Source organism: Ictidomys tridecemlineatus, chromosome 15, assembly GCF_052094955.1.
Source record: "Ictidomys tridecemlineatus isolate mIctTri1 chromosome 15, mIctTri1.hap1, whole genome shotgun sequence".
Classification (NCBI taxonomy): domain Eukaryota; kingdom Metazoa; phylum Chordata; class Mammalia; order Rodentia; family Sciuridae; genus Ictidomys; species Ictidomys tridecemlineatus.
The window spans coordinates 13,194,026-13,215,526 of NC_135491.1; the positions used below are offsets into that span (position 1 = coordinate 13,194,026).

Consider the following 21,501-nt stretch of genomic DNA (forward strand, 5'->3'; position numbering starts at 1 on the left):
GGTGGAGGCAGGACCACCCAAACATGGATTATTAAAACCCATTTTTAGTTCACTTTCTGCATTGGACTGGGAACCCTCAGAATTCCACACAGCACCTCGAAGTCCCCCACACCATGGACACGGTCTTGCCCACTTTGGTCCTCCCCTGCTGTTCCTGGCTGCCTGTCCTTGTGGCTTCTCTCCGGGAAGGGGCCTCCTCAGCCCACGTGTCCTGAACAGCACGATTCCACAGTAGCACCTTGGATCCCTGGATATTTATTTGAAATCTTCTGAAATCAAACCAACATCCAAAGCCTGACCTCCCACGTCAGGAGGGGATCCCACCATTTTGCCCACGGCTTATTGATGGTCATGTCCCCAGATGCCTTTTCAGAGGGACTGCCAGCTCTGTGAAGGGACAGCCTGCCGTCTCCTTCACTGCTGCCCTCGGAGCACCCAAGCAGTGTGTGGCCTCTGATGGGTCTTCAAAATACCCGGTGGGGTGTGCGTGGAGAAAAGACAACATCAGCCACCCTCCACCCACCCCAAACCCAACCAGACCTCTGCCACCAGACCATGTCACCTCTGTGGTCACTGTCTTTTAATACCCAGCATAACTTCCTGCCACCAGAGGGCTCAGGGAGCCCCCATTCTGCCTGCCAGGTCTCTTCACCTCTCATGCTGGATGCCATCCCCTGACGAAAATGGCTGAGAGCCACTTAGCAATGGAACCACTCGAAACCAGCCTGGACAGATCCCACCCATTGGCATGTCCTTGAGGGGCATGTGACACATTCCAGGGCTTTCCTCATGGAGCTGTCTCCTGGCAGCTAGTGGCCAATGGGAAGCTGGCTTTGGGACTCAACAATGAGAACTAAACATGTGACCTGCACAGTGCCTGCCTTCCCTGGGCTCCCTGTAGCCTCTGAAGAGTCACTTGGAGCTCTGCCAAGGTAGATTCCTGGCACAGCCTCCTCCACCAACCATAGAAATTAAACAAACAAAATAGTCTGTCTTGTAAGGGGAGCAGAAGAGCAGACAGCAGGCATAGAGGGACAATGATTCTGTCCAGCTTCCTACTCTTCATTGTCCTCATTACCCTCTTTCTTCTCTGGGTCTGGGGCCGCCCCACCTCCAAGGACCACCTGCCTCCTGGACCCTGGCCTCTGCCCTTCCTGGGAAACATTTTGCAAATAGACCCTAAAGGCTTTCTCAAGTCCTTCCAGGCGGTGAGATGGAAGGGGTAAGGAGGAACAAGGGAGGGAGTGGGTGGAGGGGAAGCCGCTCAAGGCAGCAAGATAGTTGAGGGTGTAACTTGGGGTGGAAGTCTCCAGAGCAGCTTGGGAATTCTCTTTCAGCCATGATCTGGCTCCATAGGCAGGCAGAGAAGCTTCTGGAGTCCGTATGAGAGAAGGCATACAGGTAGGATAGACCAGAGGGGGACATTCTGATAGACTTGGGACTTTTGAGTGTTGGTCCTGCAGTGGGGACAGGAGAAGTCCTGGAGACTCAGTGTGGAGAGTATGATTCATAAAATTCAGAGCTGAGAAAATTATCGAGAAAGCGGAGACAAAGACCACCTGGGGAAGGACATGGTGTGAGACTTGGATGAAGCTACAGAGGTCATGTTTGGGTTCTTCCCTGATGGGGTTGCAGGAAGCAGGGCTCAGGTTCCATTGGAAGAAGTGGTCCACGTGTCAGACCAGAAGATCCTTCTCTTGGGTTCGATAGTGAGATCTGGACCCTGTGTCCACAGCTGCGGGAGAAATATAGGGACGTCTTCACAGTGCACCTGGGACACCGGCCAGCTGTCATCCTGTGTGGATACGAGGCCATGAGGGAGGCTTGGTGGATCAAGCTGAGGCTTTTTCCGGCCGAGGGCTCATTGCCATCACTGACTCCATCTTCCAGGGAACTGGTGAATGGGGCACAGGGTGGGGACTGGGGTGACCTGGGAATGCATAAGTCCTCCCAACCTTCCTTCTGTGCCCCATCAATCAGGTGTGAGTTTTGCCAATGGAAAGTCTTAGAAGGTCCTCCGGTGGTTCTGTCTGACCACCATGAAGGACTTTGGGATGGGGAAGAGGAGCATTGAGGAGAGAATCAAGGAGGAAGCTCAAAATTTGGTGGAGGAACTGTGGAAATCCCAGGGTGAGTCCCTGGACATGGGTCCCATAGGGGCAGGGAAATGTGGATGCAGAAAGAGAGGAAAGAGGAAGAGAGTGAGAAACGTTCAGGATACAAAGAAATATCTAGAAATAGAAATTTCAAGGAAAAAACCTTAGAAATGAAAGAGCCAAAGATATAAATAGAGCCAGGGTAGACATAAAACATTAGTGAGGCAATGGAGAGGGACATATGAAAGACCGGGACAGAAAGAGAACCGACAGTCTCAGAGAAAGAATTAGAGACAAGAAAGACAGAAAGACACAGATCTACAAAGAAACACAGACCAAGAGAGAAACGAAAAGAATAAGAGACAGAGAGGAAGATGTACAGAGAGAAAAGCTTAGACTCAAAGGTCAAGTGATAGATGGACTGACTGTCCAAGGGACAGAGAAACCAACCTCACTGTGAAGATGGTGCCAGTCAGGTCAGAGTCACCCAGGAGGACAATGTAATGCAGGGGACATCCAAACCTCCATTATGGGCCTCTCATCTCCAGAGACCTATTTGGACCCCACCCTCCTCTTTAACTCCGTCTCGGCCAACATCATCTGCGCCATTGTCTTTGGTGAACGTTTTCATTACCAAGACCCCAAGTTCCTATGTCTGCTGAAATTACTGAATGAAACCTTCACCATCCTCAGCTCCTTTTACAGCCAGCTGAGGTCAAAGATTCCAGGATGGGCCAGAATCTGAGTAGATGGATCCTAGGATGAGACCGGGTTCTCCCTGTCCAGAGCTCAGAAACAAGAAGGCTGGATGGTTTCGGGTATCTGAAGGGGAAGGAGAGGAGCTTACTTTAATCTCTCCCTGCTGCTAACAGGCCAACAGGGTCCCTTCTAGCATCTGTGGTGCCTCTGTAATAAGAATTTGAAAATGGCACCCCTTCCTCGAGCAAAAACACTGTTTAAGTTCATTTACTATGGCACAGCCCAGGAAGCTCTGCCCTGGGGAGATTTCCAGGTCCTGGCTTTGGGCACACATGCAGTCTTGCTTTACCTGCTCACACACACTCCTGTCCTTGGACTCCCAGGTAATCACCGCCACCAGCCCTGCACACACTTCACCCCCTATACTCTCCAGGTGAGGTGATAAGTCAGGTTGGGGGTAGGAATTAGGTGTGGGTGGTGAGAGATCTCAGCTACATAGAAAGCTGAAGCAGGAGGATTACTGAGTCAGTCTCAGCAACTCAGCAAGACCCTGTCTCAAAATAAAAAAATAAAAAGGGCCGGGGCTGTAGCTCAATGGTAAGTGCCCCTTGGTTCAATCTTCTGTATATACTCCCCCTCCCCCAAGGAGTGGCCCTGTGTGTGGCCCTGTGTGTGCACACACACATGTGTATGTATGATGTGCTCCTGCATGCTCAACTGGGAAACACATTCCCCCTTTCCATGAGCTTGGCTTTAGAATGTCCTAGGGTTGTGGAAGGCACAACTTCAAGGCTGCCAGTGGATGCCCAGGGCCCCAGCACCAGCCTATAGAGAGCACAACAGATTCTTGGAGTTTCTTTTCTCACTTTAGGTGTTTGAACTCCTCTCTGGAACCCTGAAGCATTTGCCTGGCCCCCATACTCGTATGTGCAGAATCATTCAAGAACTAAAAGATTTTATCACTGAGAACATTGAGAGGCACCGAGAAACCTTGGACCCCCATGCCCCCTAGGACTTCATTGAATCCTTTCTGCTCCACATGGACAAGGCAAGGCCAGCCTGGATTGGGGCTGGGTGGAAATGAGAGTGTGGGGATCGTACTGACGCTGAGCTGGTAGTTTGTGCGTTAAGTATTGGATACTTCCTTACCTTGTTAATTGAGCCACTGGCACCACCTCCACGCCCCCAACCCAGTTCTTTGTCAGCCTTCCCAACAATGACTTCTAAGACTTCTAACTGAAGAGTTATTGGGCTCAGGACCCCACTCCCCCCACTTCCTCTCATTCTAATTGGTCAGAAGCCCTCCTCTGTGTTCTTATTGGCCTGGGTTCATGTCCATTCTCACTGCTCTGGCAAATGTCATACAAGGTGTTAAGTAGTTTAATTATAATCCCTGGAGCGACATCTGCAACCACCAATCAGGAAGCAAAGATACCCGAGAACAGACTAATCACAAAGCTGCAGCAATCATTAGGCAATGGTGCTTATTGAATGTTTACAATCATAATATTAAAAACCCCGTGCGATGAAGTGAGGCACAGAGAGGTCATGTTTTTTGTCCCATAATTTAAAAAAGAGGAAATGGCAGGACCTGAGTTTAAACCCAGGAATTCTGGCCTCAAAGCTACGCTGTTGCTACTTTGTAGACAGACCTTGAATACAGGAAAGAGGAAATAAGAAAATCTGGTATAGGGCAACTTCAGGGTTGGAGGGTAAAAGACCCAGAAACTAGAAGTTTACCCAAGGAGAGATGTTAAGGATTATCAACCTTCACTGACAGGAGCAATTTGTTCCTGAGAGTGAGTTCCACCATAAGAACCTCGTGAACGTGGTGCTCTCCCTGTTTTCCGCTGGAACAGAGACCTCCAGCACCACCCTCCGCTATGGACTCTTATTGCTTCTGAAGAACCCAGATGTCCTGGGTGAGCAGGTCCTCTCTATTGGGGGAGGATGGGAGGGCGGTCCAGGATGGCTCAACCTAAGGTGGAAGGTGGTTGGTTAGTGGGTAAAAACAGACTTCAATTCTGATGAGTCAGGAAAAATAAAAGAATCCACCCCAACCCAGATGTACCACTTATAATAAATTGTAGCCACTGAAAGCACTTTGAAGTTGACAAGGTGCTTTACAGGTGACAAAATAATTTCATTCAAATGTAGTTTAAAAGTTACTTTTGTGTTTTATGACTTGTTTTGCAGTTTGTAAAAGAGGTTTGCAAAGCATGCGTAGGTCACAAAGCATTACCTTTTTGCAAAGCATTTTGCACTCTGCAAAAATCATATGTCTCTCAAAAGAAAACCCTGAGGTTCACAAGCAACTTGACAATTTGGTGTATATTGCTGATTTATGATGAATTTAAAAGCTTTTTGACGCTTGTGCTGATGGTCTGCAGAGCAGAATTGGAGAAACTCTCATAGAATCAAAACTGCTTCCCCAGAATGGGAAAGTGACTTATCCAAGATCACAGAAAGAGTCAATGAGAGAAAAAGATATGACATTCATTCCAGACACAACTCATTCTCAGTAAGAGAAGAAGAAAAAGAAGGGTGTGACCTTAAGTGTTGAATTAATTTCCACTCAACCATCTTTACTCAAATGAACATGTCTCCTAATTAGAATGGAAGAATTAGACAGGACTTATCCCTAAAGGAGGCATTGACTTTCTTTCCTGATGCTTTCTTTGAGAAGGAGTGATAATACCTTAAGGAACAGTTCTCTCTTCCCCCAGCCTGAGGCCACTCTTCAGGTACCTTTGTTGACCCATTTGTTGCGGGTTTTCACTGATGTGGCTCCTCCCACACCCTCTCCAATTCAGAGAAAGTCCAGGCAGAGATTGACAGGGTGATTGGCCAACACCGTCTTCCTGCCCTTGAGGATTGAGCAAAAATGCCTTACACGGATGCTGTCATCCATGAGATCCAGAGATACAGTGACCTCACCCCACTTGGTATCCCACACTCTGTCATTCAGGACACCAACTTCTGAGGATATCTTCTCCCTAAGTTGAGACCTGCAGGGCCACAGAATCATGGATGGAGGGTGCCTGCTTATGATAGTTGTGTAGTCTGATGACAGTTCATGTCTCTGGTCCCTGGCTATATGGAAGATTTTTATTTCCATATTGTTATGGGGTGATGGAGATTTTGGATATATAGAAAAGTCCTCTCTTTCCATTCTTTCTTCTTACTTTTATTAGATGTTAGAGTTTCTTTTGCTGAAGAAGTAGCATATATGTATTGAAATTTGTTCTATGATGGAGCTTTCTTTCCTTTCCTCATCTCCCCTAACTTCCTCTTTCATGAGAAGGTGCTGATAGTTTGACATTTTGGCTTCCACACTGCCCTTAAGCTCATATAATTATATACACCATATGTTGACATATACATGAGGTCATACCATGCTATCTCTATCCTTTTGCAGCTGCGTGGACAGTGTGGTATATACTTATGTTCACACCGACACATTTTGCTTTGATTTTTATTTTATGTGTTGGTGGGGATTTCTTTTTATAATCTCACAGTTGTATATCCTTAGGTCAGTGCCAGTGGTTCCAACTCATTCCATTCTCCCATGGTGCTGTATGTTCCTGAGTTGGAAGTATTCAGAGATGATGTTCACAATATCACACGACTCTAATCCCCAACTCATCAGATCGGATTCTGGCTCCAGTGATGGTGTACAGTGCTTGGCAGTTTCAGCCAAGCCAGATGGGAACATGCGGTTGATGGATCATGGGGAAGTCCAAAGGGTCTTAGGGGAAGAGGGATCAGGGTGGTCAGTAGGGATATCCAGAAGGCCCAGGAAACAACTATTAATGAAACAGGGCAGAATTATTTCAGTAATTTAGCCTCCAACTGCAGAGCCTTATTGTGGGTAAAGCTTGTTGTCAACTGAGGATGTACAGTCATTGATTCAGTCACACCCTATTGACGGCCATTTGGCTCTCTTGAATTTGATACCCTCTCAGAACACTACTGTGTATCCTGTCATGAGCACTGTCCTCCATGACCCACGCCACTTTGAGAAGCCAGACACATTCTACCCTGGACACTTCCTGGAAGCCAAGGGCAACTTTAGGAAATGGGAAGCCTTTATTCCTTTCTCCATGGGTGAGCTGCTCCCTTCTCACTAATGAGACTGTTCTGTGTGATTTTTCTCCCTTTGTCCATATTAAGCACTGGGTGGGAAAGATGAGGATTTTGAAGGGAGAAGGGGAATGATGGAAGAGGAAGGCACAGACTAAGTTGATGGTGGAGATAAAAGTAAAAAAAAAAAACTCAAGATGCACACACATGCATAAGCACAGGAAAACCAAACAAATGAATGACCTGTCATGGAGCACCTGTTATGAATCAGGAATCAGGAAAGGCATTTTTATTTTTTCCCAATATTTATAGACAAGAAAGTAGTTAAAATGAAGATGAAAATCACCTGTGATTCACCAACAAAAACATACTTGTTGGTATTACAGAAGATGTCCAAATTATACATATTTGCACATATGAAGTTAGGCAATGGATAGCTAGCTGGATAATAGGTAGATACGTGAACAAAAGATTTAAAGAAAATAAGGAGGTGGAAAGGATGTGATGAGACAGAAAATGTATTGAGCTCTTTTTTTGTTAGTGGTTGAAATCTACATCCAAGACTAGAGTGAGGGACAGCAGGAACTTAGGCCACAAAATTTAAGGAGTGTTCATGTTCAATCATGTGAAGATCCCTTTTCAATGGCTTATCCAGTAATTTAACTTTAAGCAACTGGCTTGAAATTTATCATATACTAAAACTTTAAAATCCCTTAAGCCTATTTCTGCTATATGGATATTAGTGCACAGTCATGCTGATCCACTGCCTTGCCTGTCTTTTCTAGCTATACCATCCATATTGTGCAAATCATCGTGCTTTACAGTGTTTTAATATTTCACAGGGCTTGGTCCTCCTCCATCACTCTGGATTTTCCATCTCCTATGGGTCTTATAACATGTGTTTTTTTCTTCCAACTACACTCTAGTATTATTTTGTGAAGGTCCCCCCCAAACCCATAGTGATTTTGTGAGGATTAACATAAGTTTGTAGATGAATTGGTATGCCTTTGGAATTTGGAAACTTCACATTATGAAGTATCTTAGACAAAATAGTGTGAGTCTCCATCCAGTCAGCCCTTATGTCACTTAAGTATATCATTTGCACTTTTTATTTTTTTTAAGTCTGAGTTTTTCACATTTCTTTCTAAATGTATGCCTCCATTTAAATCTCCATGGTAGATGGTTTTGGTATTGCTCATAAAAACTTTCCTTATGGTATTTTAAGTTGCTTTAAGTAGAATATCTGAAAGCCATGGATTTGTATATATTTCTGCTGCAATGAGATAGTCTCCTAACATGTTTATCAATAATAGCTTTTCATAGATTCTCTTGGGCTTTCCAGATCATAATATCTGCAAGTGAGATTTTGACCTAATTCTTTCTTACATTTAATCCATATATTGTGTTTTCCCTAACATCATGGACTAGTACTTGTCTGATTCCTAACTTTAAGTAAATAAAATAAAATAAAATAAAAAGATGGCATGGTGGTGCACACCTGTAATCCTAGCAGCTCAGGAGACTGAGGCAGGAGGATTGCGAGTTCAAAGCCAGCCTCAGCAACTTAGCAAGGTTTAGATACAGTGAGACCCTGTATCTAAATTAAATACAAAAAATGGCTGGAGATGTGGCTCAGTGGTTGAGTACCCCTGAGGTCAATCCCCAGTACTAAAAAAAAATAAGTAAGTACATAAAAATTTAAAAATTCAGTTTTCTCTATTAAGCTTACTGCTATCCATGGTCTTTTTCACACATTTTATGATTATGCTATCATATTTCTGTTATATATTTATCTCAGTTTTTTTTCTTGTTGGTCGTTCAAAACCTTACACAGTTCTTAATACATCATATTTCATAGTTTGATTCAAGCGGGTTATGAACTCCCAACTTTACCCTGTATACAGATTGCTGTATCACATCAGTTACCCTTCCATTGATTGACATATTGCCTTTCTAGTGTCTGATGTATTCTGCTGTCAGTCTTATTCTCTACTATCCCCCCTCCCCTCCCCTCCCCTCCCCTTTTCTCTCTCTACCCCTTCTACTGTAAATCATTTCTTCCATTTGTATTATCTTGTCTTACCCCTCCTTTCCTCTTATATATCATTTTGTATAACCCTGAGGATCGCCTTCCATTTCCATGCGATTTCCCTTCTCACTCCCTTTCCCTCCCACCTCTCATCCCTGTTTAATGTAAATCTTCTTCTCAAGCTCTTCGTCCCTACCCTGTCCTTGTTTACTCCCCTTATATCAAAGGGGTCATTTGGTATTTGTTTTTTAACGATTGACTAGCTTCACTTAGCATAATCTGCTCTAATGCCATCCATTTTCCTCCAAATTCTATGATTTTGTCATTTTTTAATGCAGAGTAATACTCCATTGTGTATCAATGCCACATTTTTTTATCCATTCATCTATTGAAGGGCATCTAGGCTGATTCCATAATCTTGCTATCGTGAATTGTGCTGCTATGAACATCGATGTAGCAGTGTCCCTGTAGCATGCTCTTATTAGGTCTTTAGGGAATAGACCGAGAAGGGGAATAGCTGGGTCAAATGGTGGTTCCATTCCCAGCTTTCCAAGAAATCTCCATACTGCTTTCCAAATTGGCTGCACCAATTTGCAGTCCCACCAGCAATGAACAAGAGTGCCCTTTTCCCCGCATCCTCTCCAGCACTTATTGTTGTTTGACTTCCTAATGGCTGCCAATCTTACTGAAGTGAGATGGTATCTTAGGGTAGTTTTGATTTGCATTTCTCTGACTGCTAGCGATGGTGAGCATTTTTTCATGTATGTATTGATTGATTGTATGTCCTCCTCTGAGAAGTGTCTGTTCAGGACCTCGGCCCATTTATTGATTGGGTTATTTGTTATCTTATTGTCTAATTTTTTGAGTTCTTTGTATATTCTGGTTATTAGGGCTCTATCTGAAGTGTGTGGATTAAAGATTTGTTCCCAGGATGTAGGCTCCCTGTTTATCTCTCTTATTGTTTCTTTTGCTGAGAAAAAACTTTTTAGTTTGAGTAGGTCCCATTTGTTGATTCTAGTTGTTAACTCTTGCGCTATGGGTGTCCTATTGAGGAATTTGGGGCCCGATCCCACAGTATGTAGATCATAACCAACGTTTTCTTCTATCAGATGCCGTGTCTCTAATTTAATATCAAGCTCCTTGATCCATTTTGAGTTAACTTTTGTGCATGGCGAGAGATAGGGATTCAGATTCATTTTGATGCAAATGGATTTCCAGTTTTCCCAGCACCATTTGTTGAAGATGCTATCCTTCCTCCATTGCATGCTTTTAGCCCCTTTATCAAATATAAGATAGTTGTAGTTTTGTGGATTGGTTACTGTGTCCTCTATTCTGTACCATTGGTCTACCCGCCTGTTTTGGTACCAGTACCATGCTGTTTTTGTTACTATTGCTCTGTAGTATAGTTTGAAGTCTGGTATCGCTATACCGCCCGATTCACACTTCCTGCTTAGCATTGTTTTTGCTATTCTGGGTCTTTTATTATTCCATATGAATTTCATGATTCTTTTATCTATTTCTACAAGAAATGCTGTTGGGATTTTGATTGGTATTGCATTGAACTTATAGAGAACTTTTGGTAATATTGCCATTTTGATGATGTTAGTTCTGCCTATCCATGAGCAGGGTATATTTTTCCATCTTCTAAGGTCTTCTTCTATATCTTTCTTTAGGGTTCTGTAATTTTCATTATATAAATCTTTCACCTCTTTTGTTAGGTTGATTCCCAAGTATTTTATTTTTGGGGGGATATTGTGAATGGAGTAGTTGTCCTCATTTCCGTTTCAGAGGATTTGTCGCTGATATACAGAAATGCCTTTGATTTATGCATGTTGATCTTATATCCTGCCACTTTGTTGAATTCATTTATTAGCTCTAATAGCTTCTTTGTAGACCTTTTTGGGTCTGCTATGTATAGGATCATATCATCTGCAAATAGTGATAATTTAAGTTCTTCTTTTCCTATTTTTATGCCTTTAATTTCTTTCGTCTGCCTAATTGCTCTGGCCAGTGTTTCGAGGACTATGTTGAACAGAAGTGGTGAGAGAGCATCCCTGTCTTGTACCAGATCTTAGAGGGAATGCCTTCCATTTTTCTCCATTCAGAATGATGCTGGCCTGTGGCTTATCGTAGATTGCTTTTACAATGTTGAGGTATGTTCCAGTTATCCCTAATTTTTCTAGAGTTTTGAACATAAAGGGATGCTGAACTTTGTCGAATGCTTTTTCTGCATCTATCGAGATGATCATATGGTTCTTATTTTTAAGTCTATTGATGTGGTGAATAACATTTATTGATTTCCGTATATTGAACCAGCCTTGCATCCCAGGGATGAATCCTACTTGATCATGGTGTATAATTTTTTTGATATGTATTTGAATCCGATTCGCCAGAATTTTATTGAGGATTTTTGCGTCAAGGTTCATTAGAGATATTGGTCTGTAGTTTTCTTTCTTTGAAGTGTCTTTGTCTGGTTTCGGAATCAGGGTGATGTTGGCCTAGAATGAATTTGGAAGTTCTCCCTCTTTTTCTATTTCCTGAAATAGCTTGAAAAGTATTGGTGTTAGTTCCTCTTTAAAGGTTTTGTAAAACTCTGCTGTATACCCATCCGGTCCTGGGCTTTTCTTAGTTGGTAATATTTTGATGGTTTCTTCTATTTCCTCTATTGTTATTGGTCTGTTTAGGTTGTCTATATCCTCCTGACTCAATCTGGGCAGATCATAAGACTTAAGGAATTTATCTATGCCTTCACTATCTTCTATTTTATTGGAGTATAAGGATTCAAAATAATTTCTGATTATCTTCTGTATTTCTGAAGTGTCTGTTGTGATATTGCCTTTTTCATCCCGTATGTTAGTAATTTGAGTTCTCTCTCTTCTTCTCTTCGTTAGCATGGCTAATGGTCTGTCAATTTTATTTATTTTTTCAAAGAACCAACTTTTAGTTTTGTCAATTTTTTCAATTGTTTCTTTTGTTTCAATTTCATTAATTTCAGCTCTGATTTTAATTATTTCTTGCCTTCTACTTCTTTTGCTGTTGTTTTGCTCTTCTTTTTCTAGGATTTTGAGATGAAGTATGAGATCATTTATTTGTTGGTTTTTTTTTTTGAGGAATGAACTGCAAGCAATGAATTTTCCTCTTAGAACTGCTTTCAATGTGTCCCATAGATTCCGATATGTTGTGTCTGTGTTTTCATTTAACTCTAGGAAGTTTTTAATTTCCTCCTTGATGTCTTCTAAAACCTATTGATCATTCAGCAACCTATTGTTCTTTCTCCAAGTGATGCTTGATTTTTCCTTCCTTCTTTTATCATTGATTTTCAGTTTTATTCCATTATGATCAGATAAGATGCATGGTATTATCTCTACCCCTTTATATTGTCTAAGAGTTGCCCTGTGACATAATATATGGTCTATTTTTGAGAAGGTTCCATGTGCTGCTGAGAAAAAAGTGTAACTACTTGATGTTGGGTGGTATAGTCTATATATGTCAATTAAGTCTAGGTTGTTAATTGTGTTATTGAGTTCTATAGTTTCCTTATTTAACTTTTGTTTGGAAGATCTGTCCAGTGGTGAGAGAGGTGTGTTGAAGTCTCCCATGATTATTGTATGGTGGTCTATTAGACTCTTGAACTTGAGAAGAGTTTGCTTGATGAACACAGCTGCACCATTATTTGGGGCATATATATTTATGATTGTTATGTCTTGTTGGTGTATGGTTCCCTTGAGCAGTATGAAGTGTCCTTCTTTATCCCTTTTGATTAACTTTGGCTTGAAATCTATTTTATTAGATATGAGTATGGACACTCCTGCTTGTTTCCGCAGTCCATATGAGTGGTATGATTTTTCCCAACCTTTCACCTTCAGTCTATGAATATCTTTTCCTATCAGATGCGTCTCCTGTAGGCAGCATATTGTTGGGTCTTCTTTTGTGATCCATTCTACTAGCCTGTGTCTCTTAATTGGTGAGTTTAAGCCATTAACATTTAGGGTTATTATTGAGATATGGTTTGTTCTTCTAGCCATATTTGTTTATTGATGTTACTAAACCTGATTTGTTATCCTCTTTGACTACTTTCCCCCCTTTACTGTCCCACCTCCCATTGTTGGTTTTCAATGTTATTTTCCATTTCCTCTTCCTGTAATGTTTTGCCAAGGATTTTTTGAAGAGATGGTTTTCTAGCTGCGAATTCTTTTAACTTTTGTTTATCGTGGAAGGTTTTAATCTCATCTTCTATCCTGAAGCTTAATTTTGCCGGATACACGATTCTTGGTTGGAACCCATTTTCTTTCAGTGTTTGAAATATGTTATTCGAGGATCTTCTAGCTTTCAGAGTCTGTGTTGAGAGATCAGCTGTTATCCTGATTGGTTTGCCCCTACATGTAATCTGCTTTCTTTCTCTTGCAGCTTTTAAAATTCTCTCCTTATGCTGTATGTTGGACATCTTCATTATAATGTGTCTAGGTGTGGATCTCTTATGATTTTGCACATTCGGTGTCCTGTAGGCTTCTAGGATTTGGGATTCTGTCTCATTCTTCAATTCTGGGAAGTTTTCTCGTATTATTTCACTGAATAGACTGTTTATTCCTTTGGTATGGAGCTCTGCGCCTTCCTGTATCCCAATGACTCTTAAATTTGGTCTTTTGATATTGTCCCATAATTCTTGGATGTTCTGCTCATGGTTTCTTAGCAGACTTGTTGAGCTGTCTATGTTCTTTTCCAGTTGAAATACTTTGTCTTCATTGTCTGATGTTCTCTCTTCTAAGTGATCTACTCTGCTGGTAGTATTCTCAATTGAGTTTTTAAGTTGGTTTATTGTTTCCTGAATTTCTAGGATTTCTATTTGTTTGTTTTTTATTACCTCTATCTCCCTGTGAAATTGATCTTTTACTTCCTGGATTTGTTTGTCAATGTGATCTTTCATTGTCTGATTTTGCAGTCTCATGTCTTCCTTGAGACTCCAGATCATCTGAAGCATGTATATCCTGAACTCTTTATCTGACATTCCATCTGTTGCAGCTATTACCTCTTCTAAAGTTGAGTTAACCTACATTGCTTGTGGTCCTTTCTTTCCTTGTCTTTTCATGCTGCTCACGTTTCTTTCTGCTTGGTGAAACTGTTGTGTTTATGAGATTTTCCCCCTAATTATTTATATTGCTCTTGTATAGTTGAAAAATCTCCCTTGCAGGGCGGGTAGTGGCTGTGCTCCTCCTCTAGTTGGGGTGATCTCTCTACTGTGCTGGCGGGCCGCTAGGCCTGCTCTGCTGGTTTTTCGCAGGTCTGCCCACCCTGCGGGTGCAGGTGGCAGCTCTGCTCTGCCCCCCCTCCAATTGTGGCAATATGACTACCACCCCCTCGGGTTGTTGGGCCTGATCCGGATGCAGGCAGCTGCTCTGCTCTGCCCCTACTCCAATTGGAGTGACGTGTCTACCATGCTGGCAGGCCTCTAGGCCTGTTCCGCTGGTGGGTCTCAGGTCTGCCTGACTCTGGCAGTAGGAGGAGTTGGGGGTCGAGAGTCCTTTGGACCTTGTGGCCACGCCCACGGAGAGATTTTGAAGTTTCCTGGTTGTTCGCCATGTGGGCGGGGCTGTTAGTAGAGCCCGGAGGGCATGGCCATGTGCTGGGCCATGCGGGGACCCTTCTAGCTGAGTCGGGCCACCGGGAGCCACCTGAAGAGCGGTGCACCTGTTTCTGCGTGGCTAAGATCCGGGCGGGTGGTTTGGCTGTTCGCAGAGTGAGAGCAGGGCCTTCCGGGAGAGCCGGTATGGCGGCGGCGTCTGCCGGTTTGGGCTGCCACTCCGCTCCGGGCCGCCGCCGCTTTCAGAAGCTGCTGGTGGCTGCAGGATTGGACCTCTGCGCCCGCAGGGGGGGCCACCTGTGGAGCCAGGTAGCTGCGGCTGTGTGGTTAGGAACAGGGCAGGTGAGGCGGCTGCTCCCAGAGTGAGCACTAGGCCTCCCAGGGGAGCCCGGATGGCGGAGGCCGACTGCTGGTTCGGGCGGGGCGGGCCAAGTCGCTCCGGGTGTCCGCCGCTTGCAAAAGCGGCTGCTGGCTGCAGGACTTGACTTCTGCACCCTCCGCGGGGCCACCTGTATAGCCGGGTAGCTGTGGCCGCGTGGTTAGGGACCGGGTGAGTGAGGCGGCTGCTCCCAGAGCGAGCACTAGGCCTCCCAGGGGAGCCCGGATGGCGGAGGCTGACTGCTGGTTCGGGTGGGGCGGGCCAAGTCGCTCCAGGTGTTCGTCGCTTGCAAAAGCGGCTGCTGGCTGCAGGACTTGACTTCTGCACCCGCCGCGGGACTACCTGTAGAGCCGGGTAGCTGTGGCCATGTGGTTAGGAACCGGGCGGGTGAGGCGGCTGCTCCCAGAGCGACAGCTAGGCCTCCCGGGGGAGCCGCTTGCCGGAGCGGCTGATGGCTGTGGGACTAGACCTCTGTGCCCACGTGGCCGTCCAAGATCCACTTCTCTGGGACAAACTGTCACTTCCAATAAACCTACCAGTTCACGGCAGCTCTCTTCTTAAGGGAATTATGCTAGAAGTTCCTCTGTAGTTAGGCTGCCGCTGTTCATATGGGTCTTTCTTATCCCGTTAAAGTGGAGACGTTGGAATCGCTGCTTCCTTGCCGGCTGCCATGTTGGATCCTATCTATCTCAGTTTTAAATCAAATTAAGGAAAGATCTCCCTCTGTTTCACAAAGGTATTTTTTGTTGTTGTTGTTTTGTTTTTTAGCTTTTAGTCAGGATTTGGTGTTGAGTATTCTCAAGTATATCCTCAACTCCTGTCAAGATGACCAAACTGTTTTTTCCTTTGATCTATTAAGAAATAGATGTGTTACAGTTGAATCATATGTTCCTCTGTAAAACTGAAATCAGAGAGGCCCAAGAGAGCAGGGGGTTTGCCCAAGGCCCAGTGGGAAGCCATGGCCTATGTCAGTCAGGGGAGCTACTCTGTGATCAACAACCTGAACATCTCCACAGCTCAAGGCTGCAAAGTTAATTTCAGGCTTAAGCTGTATGTCCATCTCAGCTGGCAGGGGCCTTGATTTACCATAGTAATGTGGAGACTGGGGCAGATGGAGACTTTATCCTGCCATGTGCTGAATCAAAGAATTAATTACAACACACATCAATTTATTCCTCACTTCAATGACCAAAGCAAGTCCCATCCAAGCTCACCATGACAGGGATGCTTAGTGCACCATGAGATGTGCCACAAATATTTCTGAAAGATGACAGTGTGAAGAGCAATGATGGTGAATGGGAGAAAAGTGTCTGAAATTGTGGTCTCTGATGACCTCATGGTTGTGGAATACTTGGTGCCTTGGGAAGTTTCAGTGAAAAGGTGCAAGATGCCTAGCTACTGTGGTAATGCCCTTCACAAGGAGGCTCTGTGCTAGGGTCTTATCAGCCTCGACCTTGATCTCAGGCACAAGACTCCTGAGAATAGAGAAACTTTCTTGCTAGATAACCACAATGTTTCACCAGCTACCTCCTGAACCTGCCCACCTAACAGTAACTTTTAAGGATGGACTTTCTATAGAGCTACACAAAGCTCCTAACATTGCACATAACAATTATAGAATGTAACTGCAGAAAAGCTGCATAATGTTGCTAACTCTGTAACTTTCATGAATACTTTCAAGAATAATGCTTGCATACTCTTTAATCTGATAATAAGTCATATATAAATAAAGATTGTTGACATAATTCTTTAGACCTACTTCTCCATCAGAGAGCAGTGCTCCATCTGACCCCAGCTGAATCTTCAAAAGTATCTATACATTTGTAAGTGTTTATTTTTCTTATCCATCTTCGCCCCTCACTAGAACCTGCTGGATTGGCCATGCTGGTCATGGCAACACAGTTTATTGTGCTCTGAAAGGCAACTCTCCAGGCTTCCTCGCTTCCCCAGGAAGCTGCAGTCAATGGGTTGCAGCCCAAACTGTGCCCAGCCCAGGGACATAGGCATATGACCATCAGTCAATCAGAACAGTTACCATTGGTGTGCTGGAACAGGATCTTGGAGGCTTACTGGGTGGGCTGCTGACTAGGAAAGAGCCTTGGGACCTGGGCAAGGAGTCATGGTGAACCAGACCAGTCAGTAGCTTTGAGTAGCCACTGTATATCAATCCCTTTAGAAGTAGTTGGATAGTCTAACAGCCAGTACAGATCTACAGCCTACCCCACTGAATGTCAGCCTAGGAGGGGACCTTGCAGGTCTCAGCTCACCTCTGCCTCCCTCTTGCTGCTTTCTATAAGACACATTAGAGAGGTTCTTCCATGTTCTTCACATTTTCTCATAAATTTGCTTAGTTGATAATATACTTAATCAGAGGCATACAGAGAAAAGGAGTGTGAAAGAGGCAAAGACAAAGATCAGGAGATGCAGAGATGGTACAGGATAGCCAAGATGAGATGGAACAGAGAGACACTCAGGTTATTTGTATGGAGGACAAGAATATGAACAGAAGTGCTTCATATGTAAATCTATGCAAATGCGCATGCAAATATCCAGGGAGAATGGGTGGGACAACCGGGTACCCTTCCAGAACCCCCCATAATAACACAACCTCTCTTACACCCCCAGGAAAATGCATCTGTCTGGGAGAGAGCCTGGCCCGCTATGAGCTCTTCCTATTTTTGACCTCCATGCTTCAGAGCTTCTCTTTGGGCTGTCCCAAGGCCCCAGAAGACATTGAACTCATGCCAAAAGGGAACTGGCTGGGAAAGTTGCCCCCTGTGTTCCAACTCTGCTTCCTGCCCTGCCACGGAGAGAAAGAAGGGATGCAGATTTCCTTAGAATCCTTCCATTCAGCCCCATCTCCAAAAAGAATGAGGCCTCTTGAGCTCCTTCTTGCTCCCTCTCTTCTGTGGAAAGTAATTTCTGTAGTCTGTCCTCCATCCAGCATGCTATAGTCTCCATTTACTTCCAGATGGCCTTCAAAGTTGACCAAGGGAAAAGGGTCAAGAAATACCCTAAAGAACTTAATGTCATGACCCCTGTTTTTCTTCTGCTGCAAGATTAACAAAGTCCTTGATAGCTTTGCTTCTCCAGCTTTGCTTCTTTCTGAATCCTCAATAAAGAATACTGGCAACTCAGTCTTGAGCTGACTTTTTATAAAAATGAATATGAGTAAGAAGTACACATTAGCTACTGTAAGCAATGGAAATTCTGGGATTTCTTGTTACTGCAGCATAACTTGGCATAAGCTCACTGATAGAATATTGCTGCAGGTGACACAATGAAAGAAGAAAGAAGGACCTGTGACAGCCATCATCTCCTGGGAATGAGTGTCACTTCTTGTCTCTCCTTGTATTTTCCATATACTTCCCCCCCAACACACATTTCTTATCTGTATTTTTTCTTTACTTTTCTTTCTGTGAATATGAAAATTTGTGGTGCTTTTCCCTACAATTTCAAGGCCAACACTATCTGACCATTTTTCTCTTTTGTTTATCTGTTTCTAACTACTACTAATATTGGTTCTGTTTCTATAAAATGGGTAATAACGATCCTTTGACTCATATTCTGTTGACAAAAGCAAACCATGTATTAGTTTCATGTTACTGCATCCAAGATACTGAGGCAACTAATTTATAAACATAAAAGGATTTTTTAAAATCTCATACTTTGGGGATTTAATGTCATGGAGTCCTCAATGACTCACATTCAGCGAGGACAGAGGATGGTGACACATCATTGCAGGAGTGCTTAAGGTCACATCTTGAGCCAGGAAAGAGGGGTTGGGGGAGAGGGAGAGAAAGCTAGCAGGTGCAGCTAGCACTTCTTCTAGTGCAAGCCCCCAGTGACCCAAGGACCTCCCACAAAGCCCTATCTCCTAAATATTCTGCTACCTCCTAATAGTGCCACCTGTGGATCAAGACTTGCACAATTAGGCCTCTGGGAAACACCAGAACCAATATCCAAACCATAGTGCAAGGCTGTGTAACTTCATAGTGAGAGGGGAGATGTAATTTTGACAGGTGTCTGGAGAGGAGAGCATGGGAATATTGGTGCATAACCTAGGTGATTAGCACAAGCTCTGCACAGTCTCTAGAAGTTCATCTCAGTATGCAAGCATCAGCAGGAGAACCACACTTTTCTCACTCTTTCTGGGTAAAGAGGGAACCAGTGTTAGTCTCCTTTCTTTAATCACCTCTCTTTCAGAGGTGGCTGAAGTTGTTAGGAATCAGGATTTCTCTGTGACTTCAGTGGTCATTTCAGGACTTGAGGTCGGGGGTGGAAGGGACTGCTATTCTAATTGGCCATAACAATAGTAAGGTTTCCCACAGGGACTGGCACAGGAGAAAACACTTGGCCATCTGCAAAATCACTTTTTACTTTACAAATGCCTTGGCTTATGAACTACCTCATGGGTTACCAAATACTTGGCTGTTTACAAATCACATTCCACCCCCGCTCCCCGGGTACAAAGTATTCTATAATCCAGAAGGAGTTTTATTACAAAAGTGTTTATCTTTTCCACATTCTTTTTGCATGCCAAGTATTTAAAAACTTGAAGTATCTTAGATTTTGGATTTTAAGGTACAATGCGGGGCAAGATGGTGGTTGAGTCAGAGCCTTCAGTGATCATCTCCTCCTAGACACACCAATGTGAACTTCTATTCATGAACTAAACCTCACGTGAGTTAAGGAAGCTGGGTGCCCAGAGACCATAGTTCCTGGGTTTAGTTAATGAAAAGAGGAATTGAAGAAAGTAGGAAGGAAAGATCTGCCTGGGTCACCCCTCCCCTCCCCTATCTCCACGCAATGCAATGTGGAGAGAGATGCCTCTGCTTAGAGGAAGGAGAGGGTGTTAAGACAAAGACTCAAACTTGACACCCAGTACCAGGCTTAGTAGAATGGAACACCACATGGGGTAGAGCCCCACAACTCCTACCTCCAGGCCAATACCTGTGGACTGGGCCATTGGGGATGCTTAGCTGGGGGATTGATGACCTACACTACCTCTCCTCCAGCCTGGGACAGAAGAGGAGAGAGCAATAGTGCACCTGCCTGGGAGCAGGGCTACAAGCAATAGGCAAGCCATTAGGGCATGGGCTTTGGTCCTCCCTACTGCTGCTCTGGATTGGGTGGACTGTGAGCCTAGGGCATAACACAATAACACAGCTTTGCAGTGTTGTTGGCTATAAGTGTGGCACAGGAGCCTGGGATGGTCTTTTTGTGGTGAGTCTCTCCAGGGCTTGGGAGAATCCTGCAGTGTGCAGTCAGAAGCTGGCGACTGTAGATGAGGCATCTGGGTCTACCCCAGCCTCGAGGAGAGGCTGTGGAGATGGGCTATTTTAGACCCTGCTCCAGTTCATGATGAAAAAGACATCCGCAGTGCTAAAATATGAGCAGCATGCTACCAGAACATTCCTGACAAACCTGGACTTAGAGTGCCCTCTAGGGCCAAAATAAATATACTGAGTGCAGACTCAGAAATAAACAGCCTGCTTAAAATTTCTGGAAGGACGGACACAAACGAAGGCAGATTATGAAGGCTGGAATAAGTATGTAATTCTTCAGTGAGTGATGAGGCTTCAGAAGAGCAAGCACCAGACATCCAGAAACCATGAGCTTCCACGAAGCCACAACTCACCTAACAGTCACAATAAGGTGCCAAACCAAGTTTATGCAGAATGGAGAATTTAAAGCAGCTGCTTTAAGGAAACTCAGTGAGCTTCAAGAAAACACAAATAATTGAACACTCAGAGGAATTTAACAGAGAAGAAAGCAATTAAAAACATTGAACAGCTGGGTACAGTGGCACATGCCTGGAATCCCACAGGCTTGGGAGGCTTAGGTGGGAGGATCATGAGTTTAAAGCCAGCCTCACCAACTCAGTGACGCCCTGTCTCAAAATAAAAGATAAAAAGGCTGGGGATGTAGGTCAGTGATTAAGTGCTCCTGTACCCCACCCCCCCCCAAAAAAAAAGAAGAAGAGGAGGAGGAGGAGGAGGAGGAGGAAGAAAAATGTGAAAGGGAACATGAGATGTTCAAATTGTAGAGAGGAATTGAGTGCAAGTGTAGAGATTTTTATTAGTGTACTTTGTTGTCTTTACAATCTTGTTAAGTTATTATCATTTAAAATTACCGTAATGAAAAGATGTTGTTTGGGAATGTGGACATAACTTAGTGGTAGAGCACTTGCTTGGCATATGTGACAACTGAATTTGATCTCCAGAACCCCATTCCCTCAACCCCCACAATTTTTTGTAAATATTTTCCATCAAATGAATATCAGACAAATAAAATGAGTAAGTAGAGAATCAAACACACACAGTAGAGCAAATCATTTAACTACAAAGGAAGACTGTAAGAGAGATAAAATAAATGAAGGAACTTCAATAAAACCAGGAAACAAAATACAAAATAGCTGTTGGAAGATTTTACTTATAGATAATTACTTTAAATGTAAATGGATTAAATTGTCCAATTAAAAGTCTCAGAGTGACAGAATACATAAAAAAACAAGACCCAAAGTTATGCTGCTTCCAAGAAACCCATCTCATCTCTAAGGACACATATAGGCTGAAAGTGAAGGGATGGAATAAAATATTCCACACAAATGGAGCCCACAAGAAAGCAGGAGTAG

At 43.7% G+C, this 21,501-nt stretch overlaps 1 long non-coding RNA gene across 1 annotated transcript; it reads left to right on the forward strand.

Annotated features, from left to right (window-relative positions):
* Nucleotides 1-633: 633 nt before the first annotated feature.
* LOC110599233 (uncharacterized) lies at nt 634-18,001 on the forward strand. Its single transcript, XR_013430768.1, has 4 exons — nt 634-1,222; nt 3,667-3,843; nt 6,761-6,902; nt 17,490-18,001. It is a non-coding gene; the product is annotated as an uncharacterized LOC110599233 (long non-coding RNA).
* The last annotated feature ends 3,500 nt before the right edge of the window (nt 18,002-21,501 follow it).